The 19,261-nt window shown below is 36.7% G+C and overlaps 2 long non-coding RNA genes across 4 annotated transcripts in view; one reads left to right on the plus strand and one right to left on the minus strand.

Annotated features, from left to right (window-relative positions):
- Positions 1-6,985: 6,985 nt before the first annotated feature.
- On the minus strand, positions 6,986-8,858 carry LOC147644453 (uncharacterized). 3 transcript variants are annotated; one of them, XR_015270486.1, is made up of 2 exons: positions 8,495-8,858; positions 6,986-7,873 (listed from the first exon to the last, which is right to left on the minus strand). It is a non-coding gene; the product is annotated as an uncharacterized LOC147644453 (long non-coding RNA). The 3 variants fall into 3 exon arrangements; XR_015270487.1 differs by having other exon boundaries at positions 6,986-7,895; XR_015270485.1 differs by having other exon boundaries at positions 6,986-7,929.
- Positions 8,859-17,356: 8,498 nt separating this feature from the next.
- LOC147644454 (uncharacterized) overlaps positions 17,357-19,261 on the plus strand; it is a 60,074-nt gene continuing 58,169 nt past the window's right edge. Inside the window, exon 1 of the long non-coding RNA XR_015270478.1 lies at positions 17,357-17,403. This is a non-coding gene — a long non-coding RNA (uncharacterized LOC147644454). The remainder of the gene's footprint in view (positions 17,404-19,261) is intronic.

Below are 19,261 nucleotides of genomic sequence, written 5' to 3' on the forward strand. Positions count from 1 at the left end.
AAAACGAACAGGGGGCTTCTGGTTAACGACAGTATTTTGACACTAAAATCATGGATTGCTAGTTTTATTTTCGGAGAGAATATATACATTTCTGCTTGAATACACTACATAGTTTTTTACGCCTTTACCTAACACTAATCTCTTCCGTAGAGTCGTAAATTTAGCATGAAAACTAGAATAAGAATGGAAACTAACTTAGGAAGGCCAAGGATATACTTTCACAGGTTTTAAATGAATTATAAAATTTTCAACATAAATTTTTGCCGGACTTAGCTAAAATTATAATACCATTTTTTGAGTCGATCTATCTATATATCTATATTTTTATACGACAATTTTTGGGAGAAAATCAAAGCTTAAAAAACTCATTACTCTGCCAAAAAAGCATTAATTTGAATTCCGAAAGCAGTCCTATGCTAGTTTTTATTAGGATTATAAATCAGCATACTCAATTAGGAAACAAAAATTTTGATCAATTTTTGAACATTTTTACAATGCAACCCTTTATAAAATTTGAAAAAATTCGAAAATTTTAAATTTTGGCCGGACATAGCTAGATTGATTCCTCTTTTGATGTTGATCAAGAATGTATATAATTTATAGCGCCGGAAAAGTCTCCTTCACTTAGTTTTAATCTTCTGACTAAACAGAATTTCTTCTTTTTTATGTATTTCCGTATACAAAACATATTTAAATAAACTGTAATAAATAAATAATTTTACAACTACTTTATAAATTTCAAATGCATAATTTTCTTTAAACAATATGCAGGCTTTTCTAGGTCTTTAAGTACTTGCAGACCCTTGTTTGAGGGTTATGGTCATTTTATGGACTTCCAGAGGCAGCTCATGGGGGGTTAAGGGAGTTCAAGGGGGACCCTAAGGCCCCCTTCTCTAGCCTATACTTTAATAAAATCCATAAAACTTGGTTAGTTGTCCTGGATTGTCCTGTTTCCTTCTGTTTGATATCGCAGAGCGGCATTTATAAATGTAATTGTATAATTTCGATGGGGTGTGGGCACTCGCAGGACTTCGCCAGGACTCATAGGGTTGAATGGCAAATGGCCGAAGCTTTCTAATATAGCTGGCCATTAGGGGTGGACTTTTCGATTTTCGGTCCCAGGACGACTCTGTCCCAGGACATTGGCGATGGCCACTGGAGCGGAGAGCGAGCGAGACGGCTAGACGGACAAGGTGAAATATGTGCGATTTCAATGCAGGACTCGCAGGACAAGCAGCCACTTCACCTCCTCCCCCTCCATGGACACAGTGTCCTGCCAAAAAAGGGGGTGGGTGGTGGTGCGGCCCATACTACCCAGGGGAGGGGGTGGTCACAATGGGCAGACAGAGACAGCCACAGCGACACAGGAGTGAGAGAAAGCTAGAGAGCTAGAGAGAGCCAGGAGTCCAGTTTTGTACACAAACAAAATATTTTATTTAAATAAAAACTATTAAATTTGATAAGTAAATGGAAATTTGTATGCAAAATATTTAGTAAAATTCTAAAATATATTTTATTATATTTTATATATTTTATCAAGGTTATTTTCTTGGTTTTTATATAAAATTTCAATTTTTCGGGTGTAAGGGACTACCAATCTTTGTATAAATTTTAAATTATAAATCAAAAAATACATCACAGCTTTAAATTTATTTATATTTAGGCGATTTTTAAATATATTTAGCGGATATTTGTAACTAATTTTGATAATTTCTTTCTGGATTAATAAAGTAAATAATAATTATAAGGTCTTTTGGTATTTTTCGGCTTTATAAAGCGTTTAAAAAAAAATTCTTTTTCCTTTAAAATAGAACCAGCAATTTAACAATTTAGTTTAATAATTTATTAGTAATATTTTTTCAAAAATATTATATTTTTAAATACTTTTTGCTAACAGTGTACAGCCAAACAAAGGGGTCAATACAAGGGGGGAGCCTTAACGGGGGGCCGTTGGTGATCCCAGTTAGCCAACCCTCAGGTTAGCCCTTCCTGTCGCCATCCCCATCCCCCCTCCCCAAAGGGGTTCCCAGTTGGACTGTACCCGCTTTCCCCCTCTCTCTCTCTCCCCGTCTATCTCTCTCTCTTTCTCTGTGACTGGCATTCAACCCCCTTCAGCAGATTGACTTTTATGCTGATAACTCTGATGTCGTTCTGTTCCTGTTTCCTTGCTGTCCACCTCACCCTTTATCCACCTCCCCCCGCCCTACCCCTACCCCAACTCTCGTTGGGTTAACCACCCCCTCTCCTTTTGATTTCCCCTCCCCCCCAGCCCTGCTCACGTAGCTGTCCACTACAGCGGATTTCCTCATCCTCCACCTTCACTCACCCCTGTCGTGGCCATTTTGAAAATTTCTGGCCATTTCCCTTCGGTGGACAGCTCCTCAAATATCTATTCAGTTAGCTTCCTGGCCCCTCTTTCGTCTTGTGCTTTCCCTATTTTCCCCACTCCATACCCCCCTTGTCCCCTTAACCCTTGACTCTCTTTTCCGCATTTCATCGATTGAGGTAAACGCAACTTTAGCTTTAGTTTAGAGCTTTTCCAGGAGGTCTGTGGGCGGTTGACCATCTTCAGAAAATGATAGATTACACTGTGCAAACAGTATATAAGAATATTGATTTTATTACAAATATAGAAAATGTGTTTTGGGTAATACCTAAATTTATAAATACAATTTGTATCCTCTCATAACAGATCTTTAGTTATATGGTCATCTTACTGATAATTTGAGTCTTAAATCAATTTATAAATTGATGTAAAATAAGGAATTTTGATATTTTACTTATGATACTAAATACTCCATATCTTCGAGATATTATATCTTATTCTCTCAATATACTTATATATTTATAGACATTTTTAATGAAGGTATCCTCAAGCTTATGCTTCTTCTGGTCACTTCATAACCGGGATAATCCTCTTCCCCCCAAAACACTCTCGAGTTGATTGTCAGGAAGGATGTGTGTGTCTGAGTGTGTGTGTGATGTGTGTGGGTTGGAAAAGCCGTAAATTAGTTGCCTTTACCCGAAAATAAGACGGAATCTAAGCCTGACACACACAATACCTATATAAATACATCTTCATCCGGTCCAGTTTTGTTTGGACAAGGAACTGTGAACCAAGGACGAAGGACTAAGCACTCCTGAGTCCTTAGTCCGCTCCCCCCTTTGCTCCTCTCTCATCCCATTCATCACTCCTCACTGGTTGGTCCTCAGTGCTCCTTTATCCCTTTGACTTGACGATGTTTTTATGATGCCCAGGACAGAAGAACACAGGAGAGAGTCCTTCTCCAGCTCCTGCTCCGTGCTCGTACTCCGTGCTCGCTGGCTGCCTGGTCGTATTAAGACAAAAGGTTAAATTTAAATTTGAAATGATGAAAAGAGGGGAAAGGGAGTGGTACTGGGGGTCTTCCAAAAGGATATTGAGGGGAGGTTACTACGCGCCAAAAGGTCTGCGGCAGGTTCGAGCATCACGTCCACATTCGACTCCAGCTCTTGCGTGCTTCAAGCTTAGGTCCTGGCCATACATTGCAATATGGCTGTGCCTGCCCCGGCCTGACCTTCCCCCCACCTGCCTCACGATATCCTTGCCACCCACCTCCTTGAACCCCAAAAATCCTCCTCAGACAGTTGGAAAAAGATCCTGCGAGCATAATATTGGCTCGCAATTGGATTGTTGGGTTAGGTGTAAGTCCTGTGTGTGTGTGTAGCAGATGGTGTGTGTTACGTGTGTGTGTGTGTGTGTGTGTGTACTGGCCAAAAAGGAGCAGTAAGGACCTCCCATCTCTGAGCCTGTGGTGGGTGGCAAGTTGGCAAAAAAGGAGCGCCAGAAAGTTTGAGCCAAAGGCTGCTGCTGCTTCAGACGTGGGCAGGATAACTCCTCGTCGTCGCAGTTCTCGTCCTTCGTCGTTGGGTTAAGACGCAGCGCGGTTAAGGCCAGTGGCTCTGGGGGTTACAAAGGGGTTAAGATGAGCATATAAGATTATATATGTTAAATGAGGTTTTTATAGTTTTAAACAGAAGAAGAATGTGTTTATATTTCTTAACAACATTCTCATTCAGTTTAGAATACATATATTGTACATCCAAAGCCACGTCAATCTAGACTTGTCCGTTCATCTGTCCGCTTGTCCGTTTGAATGCATGTCCTTCACTTTGTCCTTTCGTTTGTCTTTTGGTACATTTACTTTACTTATATATTGCTTATCTTTATAAATAAAACCTAAAATATTTTAATGAAACTCTAATAACAAGAATAAGGAATAAAACCCCTCCTAGTATATGTTAAAACGACGCCTCTGTGCCAGAGTATAGGTGGGATTCGTCCCGTATGCTAATGGACATTCGAGATTTTGGTTTTTGGGTATTTTGAGCAGTTCAGCTCCTGTTTAGGCAGGCGGTCGGTCGTCTTCCTTTTCGTTTTCGGGCCGAGCTCGGGGAAAAGCCGATAAGTACGCTTTATGCCCTTAGAATGCTACGTGTGCGACGGACTCGCAACCGGGGTCTTAAGGGGGTTAAGAGTGGTAACTTGCACTGGACCTGGGACTGGACTGGGCGGACTCGTGATACTCATTTTGTGATTGTGTGATGATGGATGGGACATGTGCCCAGGACGACAAGGTCCTTGGAATGCCATGGCATCTTTGGCAGGGGGTTAAGGGTTGTCCCATTGCTTGGCCTGGGGATTGTTGGGGTTAAGACAGCTAGGGCCAGTTGCATTTGTCCTTGTGCTATTGAGCGTGGCCAGGTCCTTATGGTCCTGCTCGCTGGAGTGTGCCGGGGAAAAAGGATTCGAACGATTTAGCATTTGGAATAAAGAAGGATATAGGGGAGACTTTGGAACCCACTGGATCCCAGATCCTGTTTGTTTGCATTCCGCTCTCACCTGACTGATACCTTTCCCCATTAGGGCCATGAAATATGCAGGCTGGATAAACATAATTTCGGGAGTGTCCTTGCCACAGAGAGCAGAGAGGTTAACTAGCCATAATTTATACGGTCGATTGGATTTCACATTTTGTGTGTTCAAGGATAAGGAGTGGGTATCGAAACTTTCTCGGAAGGACAATTAGATTTATTTTGGGCATTTTCACTGGGCATTATAGTGGGCAGTTTTATTCGATTTAAATAGATGATGATGTCCTTTATTCGAGAGAAATGAATTGGGTGTAGGAAAAGGATAAGTTGAAGATTTAATTATATTGACTTAGGAGGGTAAGTGAGGGATTTATTATAGGTATTATTTAAATATGCTCCATTTTTACTAAGGATATGTGATTTTTTGTTCAGAAAACATAAATATTTGGATTTATTTCTAAGTATCATTATTATTATTATGTATTTAATATTTATTATTTTATAAATCAGATTAAAAATTATCTTTGGAGGTATGAATAGTTTTTGAATAATGACAGGCTAATATTTAAGTTTTGCTTTCAATTAAAACTAAAATATTTTGAAGATAAAGGACTCTCTTTTCAAGCATATCCTGTGTATGTCCTGTGCAGCCATTTGCGAAAACTAAACGTTTGCATTTCGCAGACAATTTCCAAATAATTGGGCCACAAAAAGCGCGACGCTGTCAGCGATTTGAATACATGAATATGAATATGAATATGAATATGAATCTGAATCAGAAAGGGAAAAAAATAACAAATAAATAAGGAGCACTGCGAAATAATGGCTGTGTCATTTCCTAGCACACATTTGAGTGCTATTATTAAGCATTTGGAAATATCATACCGTCATGCGGGAGAATGCCGCTTTTCCGCCTCTCCATGTTTGTGTTGGCGCGATATCCATTAGCCAATATTAAAATCATTCTTTTTTTATTTCCCATTTTATTTTTTTTTCCCCGTTGTATGTTTTTCTTTTTTTTTTTTTGGGGCCGCAGACTGGCTGGCTCCTCTGATTTTTCCACCTCTCCTTAATTTTTGGACCCCCCCTTGGAAAAAAAGTACTGACAAAACACACACGCACAGTCAACAATCAACTGACGCGAGAGTCCTGCACTTGCGAAAATTCTTTAGTGATTTTATAGATATTATATAAGGAAAATATATAAAATGATATTATTTAGAGTATATTTACTACTTCTTATTTTATTTATATATTACGCAAAATAATGTATTTTTAATGGTAATATAATAAGAAATAAATTAAATTACACTTAGGATAGAAGGCAAAAAATTCGAGAGTTTTAATAAAAGAGCTAGAATTAAGGCATAGTAACTATAAGTACAGGTATGCCCGAAAAGTAGTGATTTCTTTCTTTAACAAAACGAACATTAATTAATAAGAATAAATATGAAGCATTTTGTTGATTGATTATCTTTTATATTTCAAATATATCTGCAATTCTTTAGGTTTTAAACTGATAGCAAAGTGTTTGTTTGGGTTGATTTTTAAGTATAGCCATTTTTTAGTTATATAAATAACATAATGCAATCTAATTACCCTTTCAATTAAATTGTTTATTAATGTGGGTACATCTTAAAGGGTTCACTAGATTTTTTTACAGTGCTATAAAAACATTGGAGAGTTGGAGAAAGAGAGCTTTGGAGATGTGGAGAGCCGGACGGACGGATAGATGGACGAACAGAGTCCGGGGGTCTGTAGATTTTTGGACCTTCGGCGGCCTGAGTCGCATTGTTTAATGAAAGTTCTTTCTCAAAAACTTTCTACGGCTTTTCCGCATGCGACGCGTGTGTTTGTGTGTGTTAGTATGAGGGTGTGTGTTTGGGGGGAGTGTGTCCTGGGACATTGGCCGCACGTATGCAAATGTGAATGTGGCTTTTGGCAAAAAGGACGAAAAGGACGTGCGATGTCAGACGGCAGTTGACAGCATGTTTATTTGTTTGCCGCAACGCCAGGCCAACGCTTCCCCCAACTTTTCAGCTTAATTCTATACGAATTTAAGACGAATTAACATGTTCTCTGAATATAAAATTTAATTTTTAAATGCATAATTAACTATTAAAAGTGTGACTTAAATTGGAAATTCATTTATTTTTTAGTTTTATTTGAGTACAAGTACATTTAGTTATTTTATTTCTTAAAATAATTGAAAATCCTCGCTCAGGACTCCTATTCCCTCTGTCCACTCGTTGGTCCGATTTGCAGACATGCGCGAACTTGCTCACACATGTCCCCACTTCACAGGACCCATTGTTGTTGGCTGTAAGGACTTTTGGTCCATTTAACATGTCTCATAATAATTGTGATTGGGGTTTACTACGCTTGGCATTCATTTGAATATGAATTAGCAGGGCTTCGCATTTGAATATCCTTGCAGGAATCAAGGATGCCAAGTGCCAAGTGTGTGTCCTGTGGTGGTGCTTCTTCGGTCATCCTTGAATGGTCTAGAATTTTGCCAATTTAGCTAAAAGGGAGATGCTGCCAAGTGGACACACATCATCACACACACACATGCACATACACATACACATGCGCAGGATACAGAGGGATCCTGGCAGGACGAACGACTTGTGACTCCGGTGGTTGACACTCGTTAAGACGTAAAAAACTATGCAACATTTTTTATGCTGTCAGTACGGTGTACCCTTAAATGTCCTGCCAGAGTGATGGAGGACGAGGCAGGGTCTTTGCTGCCGCTGCTGCTGGGAATTTACTGTTATTAATTAGTGCAAAACGGCCCTCGGGGGCATCCTTTTCTTGGGCTCACATGAGGTGAGGTTTTTTGGGTTTTCTTTTGCCATTCGTTTTTTGTTTCCCGTTGGAAATTCTCACTCTCTGTCTCTTGATCTGCGTCCTGTGCGGGTTTCCTGATTAAGGACTTCGCAACGATGCCTTGTGCGAAATGATTTTCGCCGGAATGTCTAGCCAGAAGGTTGGCCATTCGAAAGGATATTTCACCCTGGTAAAAAAAGGTTTAACCACTTTACTCGGATTAGTCCTTAAAACAGATGGGATCTGCCAGAAGAAGGGGTTGTAGTTTCGAAGGATAAAATAATTTTTAACTATGGTTACGAAATTAACAAAAAGGACTGCAGTGTTTTTTATTTAAGTTAGATGAATTTTTTTTTAAATTTTTCAGTCAATTTTTTGGTTGAAAAATTTTCAAATAACTATATGTTTTTTTTTGGGAAAATCAACATTTTAAAATCTCACAACTTGGCCAAAAAGGCATTAATTTTAATTCGAAAAATTGTCCTATGCTAATTTTTATTAGATTCATAATTCTGCATACTCAATAAAGAAACAAAAATTTTGATAAATTTTTGAAAATTTTAACGATGTTACCCCTTATAAAATTTTCAAATTTCGAAAAATTTTAATTTTTGCCAGACATAGCTGGATTGATTCGTCTTTTGATGCTAATCAAGAATATATATGATTTATAGGGTCGGAAATGATTCCTCCACTGCGTTTTAAGCATTTAACTGAAATCATGAATTAATTTTTGTATATATTTTATCTATTATATTTTTTGTGTACCACACATTTTAACGATTGTCCGACCTTTGCCAGTACTTACCTATCCCAATTATAAGCAATGAAGATCCCGAATCTTGTGCTGTAGATCATGGATGAAGTGTTTGCAGCCGAAGATTGAATAAGTTCCTCAGTCTCCTCGATATATATATATGGACGAGGAAGCCGAAGAGCTCATTGAATCTGCATGCAACTAAAATACCAATTTAAACTCTTGAACTTAACTTCGAATGAAGATAACACTTTCACAATTTATATAGATGAGAACGGAAGCTTAAGTCTGCATGTCCGAAATTAATTTATACTTTTTTTACCACTTCTAATTTTGTACTAAAATTCTGGTTGTGAATTTTGGAAGTGAAAATTACGAAAGACAGGCTGGGAATGACAGAAGAGGCAAAGCTCTTTATGATTACTTTACTGCTTTAAACAGGTGCTGGTGACTGGTGACAAGCCTACCTGGTATTCATTCGGCATTCCTTTTCCTGGATTTCTTTCTCAAAGTTATCAAAGTTGATCCAATAGATCATTAGTCTTCCTAGGCTTCCTTATTCTTTTATAACAATAGTCCAGGAAGTCCTGAGCTTCATGTTTTTTAAATTAGCTTAACATATTTCTAAATATTAAAAGAACGCCCACCCATATTTATATTTATTTTATATCCCTGATTACCTATTTACTCTTACAATAATTCCACTTATTAGTCACAAAACCATTCACTTTCACTGCTCTCCTTGTTGCTCCTTTTCCCAGGACTTTTCCTCCCCCCTGTTGATTCAGTTTCGTTTGTATTGCGGTGAGTTGAGCCAACAAAAAACAAAAAGCAAAAAAAAATCTAGTAACAGAAAAAAACAGAGTGCGGAGAATTATTTTAAAAAATTGCCCACCGCCCAGTGACAGGATAAAGGGATATAGGATACAGGATATAGGATACAGGATACAGGGTACAGGACACAGGCCAAATGGCAAACAGAGCGCATAAATTCAATCGGCAAATCGGCAATCGGACAACGGGATATCAGTCCGCAGATACATGCCCTTTCACACTCGTCCTTGCACTCATCCTGAGCATCCTCCCAACCCCCTTGCACCTCGACTCGGAGTTTTCACGATTTTCCCCGATTTTTCCCGTCGCTCGGCACATTAGATCATAAATAAAATTAGAGCGCCCGGGCCCATTAGAAGAGCGCATCGATATCAGATACGCCTGGTGTGCCAGCGCCTGTGTCTGTGCACTGGAAAAAATTTAATTAAATAGCTAATAATTTTAAAAACTATATACTATTATTTGTTAACATTTTTTCTGAAATATTTTAATTTTTTAAAAAGAAATGAAGCTTGCTTTCGATTAATTATAGGGATCTTAAGATGTTAATAGTTTTTGAACCTAGAAATGGTTGTATAATTGTTTAATGTTTATCATTACAATATTTTATTAATATATATATATTTATTTAATATATTTTATTTTATTTGTATTGTTGTAAATATATTTTTACTTAACAATATGATATTTATATGCAAAGAAAGCATTGTAACTTCAAGCTTTCTACTTAATCTCAAGCTTAAGTCCAAACTAAGCTTCCTCTTAAAATATTAAATTAATATTAATTATCATAATTGATACATCCTATTCCAGAATTTAATTTAATTTCCCCCTCTTTGAGTACCAATTTTCTTGCAGTGTTGTGCCATCTGAATGGGTTGTGTAATATTGATTAAATTGGTGAAACAGTTCTTTTTCGCTTTTCCTTTTTAAATTACTGTAAAATTTCGCACACTCACTGGGCCACACGGTGAGGTGTGTGTGGTGTGTGTGTGTGTGTGGAGTGGAGTGGGGTGGGGTGAGACAGGGAGCGGTGAGGATATGTTAGGTCCTAGTGCCCTGTCACCCTTTCGGCCATTATCCTTTCTGCTAATAATATTGACACAAAGGATACTCTCTGGTCGCGCACTCCACACAAAAGGTATTGGAAAGCGAGGCTGCTGTTCGGAAAAAAATATATATAAAACAGAGAGGAGAGTAGAAAAAAGGACGAAGGACATGAAGGCAGGACGGCTTTGATCGGTGAAGTCAATTGTAACACATCGAATTGTTCGCATTGATAGATTTTGATTTATTTGCAGTTATTTATAGGCCGCCGGCAGGCCCATGACTCGACGTGAGTGGCACATACTTGCGACATTAGATTATCCGTTCTTATCCTCGATTTTCGGTTTTTACCCCTTTTTGGTCCAGGACTCGGTCGTTGCATTTGGCAGGATGAACGTGCAGAAAGGCGGCAAAAAGCGGAAGGACGAACGAACGATAGAATAGAACGAATGAACGGAGGACGGGCACCTCGCCAAGGTGGTCCACGGACCAAGCTACATACGTGCCGCACACGGTCCACATGACATCTGCATCATGTGCATCTGCATATAAGGATAACCCCGAGCCCACCCCACCTTCCATCTTCCACCTTCCACATTCACATCCGCATCCATTTTTTCCATTCTTTCCACATTTCGCTTCAACTGCAACTCATTCGGTGCACGGCGAGGGCAGCTCTGAGGGTTCCATAGATTAAAGAAAAATAAATAATAATATTATATAAATTAAATATATTTATTAATAAATATAGATATTTCTTATCTACATTTAAAAAATCATGGTTTTATTGTCAGCTTAAAGATCTTTCAAATCTTTACAAATTTCTAAAAATTTGTTGGCTTTAAATACATTTAAAAGAATCTATAAATAGTTTTAATTTCCTAGAACTTTATTATCATCAATGAAAATATGCAAAGTTTTATTAATTTATAATTAAATTTATCCTAAATATCTGATACAAATATGAAATATAGAGTATATGTTGTAGAGTTAAACTTAATTTTATATCTGGGAATATATTCCATTTTGCAAGACCCTTTTATTTTATTATATATTTATTTTATATCTATATGCATTTATTTAGAGCACTTATATATTCCTAGTTTATCCATTGTTTTGTTAATATTTTAAAGTCTAATAATATTATTTTAGTTTCCTTAAATGCCTCTTCAAAGCTCTCTTGCATTCATCTCTTAACTATGATGATTCTATCTTCTTTTATAAATTTTTGTATAAGTTCCACTTTCTCTATATTATATTATATTTAGTTTACTTCTTTTCAAAACTCTACAAATGACCCTCGTTTTTGGCAGCCGCGTTTTGTCTGCACTAATTGAAAATGCTCATGCAGCGCTCGCTCAGCGCGCGGTATCTGTGAGATACTTTTTCTGCATTCGTATCTCGTGTATCTTTGTGGCTTTCTCGCCGGCTTTTCATTCAGGCTTTTACGACTGACTGCTGGGCATGCAACGGAAAGGCATGGCAGGGAAAGGATGGCAAGGAAAGGACGCTGTGGGGATGGTCTGGCAGCAGATCGCAGATGGAGATGGAGATGGAGATGGGTCGTCGCCTGTCCAGCCTCAAAATGGGTTGCTTGGTAGCTTCTGCTGCTGCTCCGCCGACGCCGGTTATCTACACACATCATTCCCAGGTCCTTTCTCTCTCATCTGTGTGTGTGTGTGTGTGTTGGTGGATGGGTGTGTGTGTGTGCTTATTGCATATCCTTAAGGTAATCACATTCACAATATAATAAAACCATGTGGTGGCGTTTCTTTTGCGTTTCAGCCGCCGCTGGCCAAAGGTTTTTCGGTTAGCAGGACTTTGCGAGAGCCCTACGATGTATTTATTAATTTTGTAGAATTTTTAAGAATTAATTTAAAAAGTTCTTGATTTAAGCCCTGTTTGGGAATTAAGTAAAATGTTTTTGTATGGAAAAATTAAATTAAACTAAATGCTTTTTTATTTCTTTGTTTTTAAAATATTTTACCCTTTTTTTACATTTTTATTTTTTTAGTTTTGGGAAGTTATCCTTATATTCCACAAAGAAAGTATTTTTATTTTGCATGGCTTCAATAAAATAGTTGTAAAGGAAATTAATCAAAAAAGGTCCGGAAAGAAATTCTTTTTTAAAAATGTTTTATTGTAGCTTATTTTTTAACATCTACATCTAATTTTTAAAGAAAAAGTTAAGAAAAAATTAAAGAAAAATCTATTTTATTAATTTATTTCAATCCTTATTCTTTAATTTCCCTTAAACTTAAACTTAAACTTAATATATTCCATAACTAACATATTCTGACATAAAGTTACCAATAAAATATTACCCAACAACAAAGAATATATTGTTCTTATTCCAAAAGTAGGGCATCCTCTCCGGGTCCACCTGGCCGAATGTCCTTTCAAAAGAAGATGCCTGCTTCTTAGTCTCTCCTTCGTTGCGTTGCGTTTCGTTTCGTTTATTTTATTTTATTTTGTATTCTTTTTTTTTTAAGACGAAACTTTGTTGGTATCCAGCTACAAGTCCCTTGGGCAGCATTTACCACCCCATTCGCAGGCGGTCCTTGAAGACAACGGGCGCGGCGCACTCACCTCGTTGGAAATTCCTCTCCAAAATGGACATATGGCCACTGGCCCACACACACACATACCCAGGCACCCCCGCACACACACACATCCATCAGCATGTGTGTGTATTTTTGGGTTTTAAAACCTTAAACAATTTTGGCAACGGCTTGCGAATAGACTGTAAATTGGGAAATTAATGGCCCCGCTACAGCTCGTGTATTGTTTTTTAAAGGGTTTTCATTTTTTTTTGTCGGTTTTTCTTTTTTTTTTTACAAGGAGTGGTGGTTGCAGGATTTTCTTTTTTGGGTCCTGCTTTCTTGCGGCTTCCATTTGAAGATGAGCATTTTTTCTGCTTCTGGTTGAATGACTGGCTTCTTCGATTTGTCACATAAAAGGTGTGAAAAGCAACTCTTTTTTAGTAAATTAAAAAAAATGTGAAGTTATTAAAGGGGGAAAGCTGTGCCAGCACTTAGTTATTGGTAGGGAAACCATTGAAGTCTCATGAAAATTTAAATCAAGCTTTTAAATATCATAAACCTTTCAAAAATGTTGTCGGTTAAGGAAATTTAATTTGAAACAAAAAATTAAACTTCTGAAACCTAAGGTTCTATAACTTGAAGTTTGCAATTGAATTTTAGTATAGGATCGGAAATGAATCTTAATATATTCGAATTCTTTGAATCGATACTTTTACTTAACAATTTTTGCAACAAATTAAAATTTTAAAAACTCATAACTTAGACAAAAAAGCATTAATTTTAATTCGGAAAGCGCTCCAATGTTAGTTTTTACTAGGTCAATAAATCTGCATACTCAGTTAAATATGTAAAAAAATGAATTTTTTGCCAATTTTTGAACATTTTAATGATGTAACCCCTTAAAAAATTTTCAAAATTTAAAAAAAAAATAAATTTTTGTCAAACCTAGCTAGAACGATTCGTCTGTTGATGCTGATCAAAAATATATATAATTTATAGGGTCGGAAATGAGTCTTTCACTTAGTTTTAAACTTCTGACTGAAACTATAATACCATTTAAGGGTATAATTTAGCAGAAGATAGATATTCACCATTATAAGTTATAGTAAGGGAATGGAACTTGAAATAATAACAAAAAGGATTTATTTAATTTGGAGAATGTTTATAAAATAAATTGTAAGTTAATAATATATCACAAAGCGAAAAACCCCTGCTCCAACAGGTTGAACACAATTAAATTGAAGACCAAAATAATGTAAAAAACAAAGGGAACAGAAAAATGGCGACATAGAAAAACCCCTGACCAGAAAAAACCCACCCAGTGACAGTGAAATAAAATACAAATAAAAAAACAACAGAAAGGAGCAGATGAAATAAAAGAAATACAAGCGAAAACAGAAATTTAAAATAATAACAACCCAAAGGAAAACAACATTTGCAGATATTTTTGCGCTCCCGCCCCCATTGCGGTGATGTTGGGTTGGAAAATTGTCCCAAAACGGGGTGTGAGAGTGAGAAGGGGGGAAAGGGAAACGGAAAAGGCCGGACAGGACAACACAGGACATACGCACACACTCACACACACACACACACACACACACACACACACACACAGAGTAAACAAACGAATGAACAGATATCCCTGTCCCCCCAAAAAACCGAAACCCAACAAAACATTGGCAACATACAAGGCCATAAACTCACCCACACACCCACACATGCACACTCGCAGGACCATAGATCGAGTCCTGCGATACATATACACACACACACACATATGTATATATATATTTGGATGCAGGAAAACGGACCGAATGGGCCCATCCTTGGACCTTTGGGGGGTTGGAACGGAACTGAGCTGCCGAACTGCCGAACTCGCCGTCGCGCAGGACGATGCAGGACCTTTTATATTTACATGTCTTAAAATTTTAAAAAGGACTCTCAGGGTGGGGCCAGCGTCGACTGGAAAAGGACCTTGGCATCTGCTTTGCATATGTACACCGAGGGAAAAATAATCTTTGATGTGGAATAACTTTCTTTGGAATATTTGTTTTTTGTGAATATTTTAAAACATTCAAATATAAATAAATAAATATATTTTATATAAATTAATAAAATAATAATATATAAATAAATAAAATAATAATATATAAAATAAATAAAATAAAAATATATAAAATAAATAAAATAAATTATTAATTAATTAAAATAATAATACTTATTTCAAATAATTATAAAATGTTCCAAGGACTCAGGCAAAAGAAAAAGTTTGCTAAACCTAGCACTGGCTTCCCTTTCTTGTTTTAAATTAAAATAGTTAATAGTATTCTAAAAACATATAGTATCTATTTATTAAGTAAATATCTGGTAATTTATTTTTATGAAATAATTATTTTTGAAATTATCAAAGCCACACATATTTTCTCACAGTGCCTTCATGTGGGTTGCCTTTGGACGGGTGTAGTTTTGACAACCGAATTGTTGCTGTTCCTGCCGCTGCCGCTGCCTTTTGCCGGGGGGCCATTGTGTATGCATGTGTTTTGTGGTCCTTTTGGGCGCTGCCCGTGCACGGGTCCAAGGAGAGTCCAAGTCCACGTCCACCCCAGGTCCCCAGGTCCTTGCCGAGTCTCCGAATCGCCGAATCCTTGGTCGCGCCGCCATGGTGTGTGTCCCTTTTGGTTCCGTTTCATTAGTTGGTCTCCCGTTTCGTTTACCTTTTTAGCCCGGATCCTTGGATCCTTGGACCCTATATATGTATATGTATGTATATGTATATGCCGAATTGGATTTATACGTGTATAATAAAAGTACTTGACGGGAGGGCCAAAACACTAAATGACTATAAAAAGCACTTTGAAGAGGGTCAAATGGAGATAAATTTGCAAACACACACACATACACACACATGCTCTCATGTGTGTGTGTGTGTGGGCAAAGGACATGCGACTGCGGAAAGGATATTTGCTTGTATCTAATGTGTTTTTATTCTCGAGCTCGTTTTCGTCTTACATTTTTACGATTCAGCCGGTCACTTTGGCCGGTTTTTTTTTTGGACGTGGGACAAGGGATAAACCCACACACACATACACAAACACACACAAATACACTCGCACATTGGGGGGTGGCTGTTGGTCCTTGGGCTTGGCCAGGACCCCGGGCCCGGAGGGGGGTGTGGCGTATTTTATGGCCGCTGTTAAAGCTTTTTGCGGCAACAAGCATTTTTCCCGCCGCGCGCCTTTTGATCCTGTGTCCTGCCAGACATCCTTAGACCCCTTCTCCCCCATCCCTGTGCGGCGTCCATCATTCACTTATTTGAATAGTCCTGTCCGGGGCATTGGGGGGGGGACAGGGAGGGATGTGGATTCCGATTCCGATTCCAATTCCGGGCCATTGAGCGACCAAAAAAGGATATTGGCTCGTTTTGTGATTAACTGAAATTCGATATACGCATTTTTGGATTGGTAACAAGCATATGGAAAGCCAACCGAATTGCCATGGTTTCTGAGAGGGTTGCAGTTTTTTCTTCATCTGACAACTAAGCAAAAAAAAAAGGAATATGTAAATAGGATTGTTTTGATTTTTCATGAACTTGATTTGCTCAAAAAAAAAAAAGAAGAGATACACGAGTATTAATGTCAAAATGTATTAAAGTGTGATTTTTTTATTGGTCTCAGTTGGTTTTACTTATATTTATTTCTTATTTTTCCATTGATTTGAATATTCTTGAATAAATATTACATTATAAAGTAAATATGAATATATAAATATTAATTTACTCTTTGAGTTAATTTAAATAAAGTAAAATGAAGCTGAATATCGTGTTTAATTTGGAAATGGTGGTGTTGACCATGCTGTTATTTTTAGTTTGGATATATGTTTCATAAAAATACCAAGAAATCATAATAATTTAACATTGATTTTGTATACCCTTACAAGGTATTATCCCTATAATCAGAAGCTTGAAACGCGGTGAAGGATTCTTTTCCGACCCTATAATACATATATATTCTTAGTCAGCATCAACAGGAGAATCAATCTAGCTGTGTCCGACAAAATTTTATTTTTTTTTTAAATTTTGAAAATTTAATCGTTAAAATTTGTAAAAATTGACAAAAACTTGAATTTTTTTACATTTTAAATTGAGTATGCAGAGTCATTTCCCCAATAAAAACTAACATAGGAATGGATTCTGAATTAAAATTAATGCATTTTTGGCTGAGTTATATTTTTAAAAACTTTGATTTTGTCGAAAAAAATGTCTTAAAAAAATTCTAAGAATGCAAATAGTTTAAGCTTAGTTATCATCGAGTTCCGATTAATCTTTTAATTTAATTGCAACTTAAAAGGTTATGTAACATTGGGCTTCCCAAAATTAGTTTCTTTTCTGGTTAATATTTAAATTAAAAAATTTAGACAGGTTTTTTTAAATTATATCTTAACTTATAGTCTTATATATTATATTAATAATTTTTTTTTATAATTTCTTTTCAGGTATTGGTATAAGAAATATATTCATTTGGCTGAAAGTCTTTATAGGTAAGTTTGGAATTTGATATCTCATTATATTATATATTATGTTGTTTATTATTTATTATTTTAACACTTTCCAACACGGAAGAGCCGACTCTTCATTACTACAGCTGCACACCTTGGTGTATTTTATATGTTTACCTTTAAATTCAGGCTTTCCCTTTTATTTTTTATATATTTTTATCATTTATATTTCTCAACTGACGACTCCACAAATTGAATATTTTAGAAGCTTCAATGTACTTTGTTTTTGTGGGGAAACCCCCGTCGGGACTATTTTCTGACAGCCTCGCCGCAACTGACCCAATGCCCACAGCCCAGAACCCGAATCCCAATCCCATTTCCAATACCAATCCCAAACCCAAACTCAATCCATAAGCGAAATCAACTTTTCTCGTGTCGGCGGAAAAACTCGGGGAAAAACAAAAATGTAATTCGATACTTTCCGGGGAATTGCTCGGCCAGTGGGCTTTTTGCATCGATTTCTAATTGCGATCTGTCAATTACTCGGAGAGTTATGGCCCAGAAAAGTTTCCGTTTTTTCTTTTGTAGGGGGTTGGGGAAGGGAAAAGAGTATTCCCCCGGCGGCACGTCAAATGTTGCAATTTTTATGCTTTTTTATGGCTTATAAAAAAGCAATAACAACAAGAAACTTGACACCAAGGCCAGGCCTACGATACCTGCCACAGCAAAAGTTTTCCTCTAAGTGTTTTCCTGTCCTTCATTTCCTGGACAAACATGATTAATATCCTTGCTGATTTTCAGTTGTCAGTTGTCTTTGGTTTTTTATATGTATTTTTTTGCCTGGAAAAATGTGATCAATCATCGGTGTTGGATTTTCCGTCGGCGTTGCTAATGAAAAGCCTAATTGGGGTTTCGCCATTTGACCATTGGTCTTTGGCAGGACCTTCGAAGTACCTTTGCAAGTACCTTAAAAAAGACTCTTGAAGTACCCTTCGTAGGACCCTTGGAAGGACTTCGACGGGGAACCCGTTTTGAACGCCTCGCGTCCAAAGGGTTGCTGTTGGTCATCTTGGCCTCTGATGATCTCAAGATCATCACTGGTCATCATCACCGGCACGATGGTCATCTTGATTGGTGTGCCAGCGCCAGGGTTCAAATTGATTAGGGTTAAGAAAATTGCCATTCAAGGGTTAAGGAAAAGAAAGTGTGAGCTCTCTGGGGTTGAACTCAAGGTTAATTGTTAATTAAAGAATTTTGTTTTTACAGGAAAATGTGTGCTTGTAAAGGCTTTTGTGGGATTTTGGAAATGTGTTTCTTAAACAAAATGTTTTTTAAATTAAAATTAAGCAAATAGCTACAAAAACCAGACGAAAACTTACAATAAGATTATAACATTGGGGAGTTATCTTGACAGACCAATATTGTAAAGAAAATATTGTAAGCTGAAATGTGTCTTTATGCTGATATTAAATATCAAAAATTATAGCATTCAGCTTAAAATTATCAATAATATTGATAAAATATACGAAAAATGTTATTAAATGTATTTGTTAGTTACTTTCGATTATAAAGTTGTTATTTATAAAACAGTATACTGATTTATTCCACATTTATATAATTGAACATGAAATATCGATTTTGATATCACTCTGTATATTTAAGCATCTTTTAGTATTTGTTACAGAACATCACAAAGACGATTTTTTGTTTATTTTTTTGTATATAATACTATTTATTTTTTTTTAATACCATTCACAAAATAATTTATTTAGTATATAATAATTATAATTCACTGTAGGCTCGTCTAGGCTCTACTGAATGATTCAAGGGAATGTTTACAACTGAATATGACTGTTATCCTTAAAATTCCTGCATCCGATTCTAGGGCCACAGTCGCGTC

This window comes from Drosophila serrata, unplaced genomic scaffold, assembly GCF_035046125.1.
Source record: "Drosophila serrata isolate PLE 108 unplaced genomic scaffold, ASM3504612v1 contig_176, whole genome shotgun sequence".
NCBI classification, from domain to species: Eukaryota; Metazoa; Arthropoda; class Insecta; order Diptera; family Drosophilidae; genus Drosophila; species Drosophila serrata.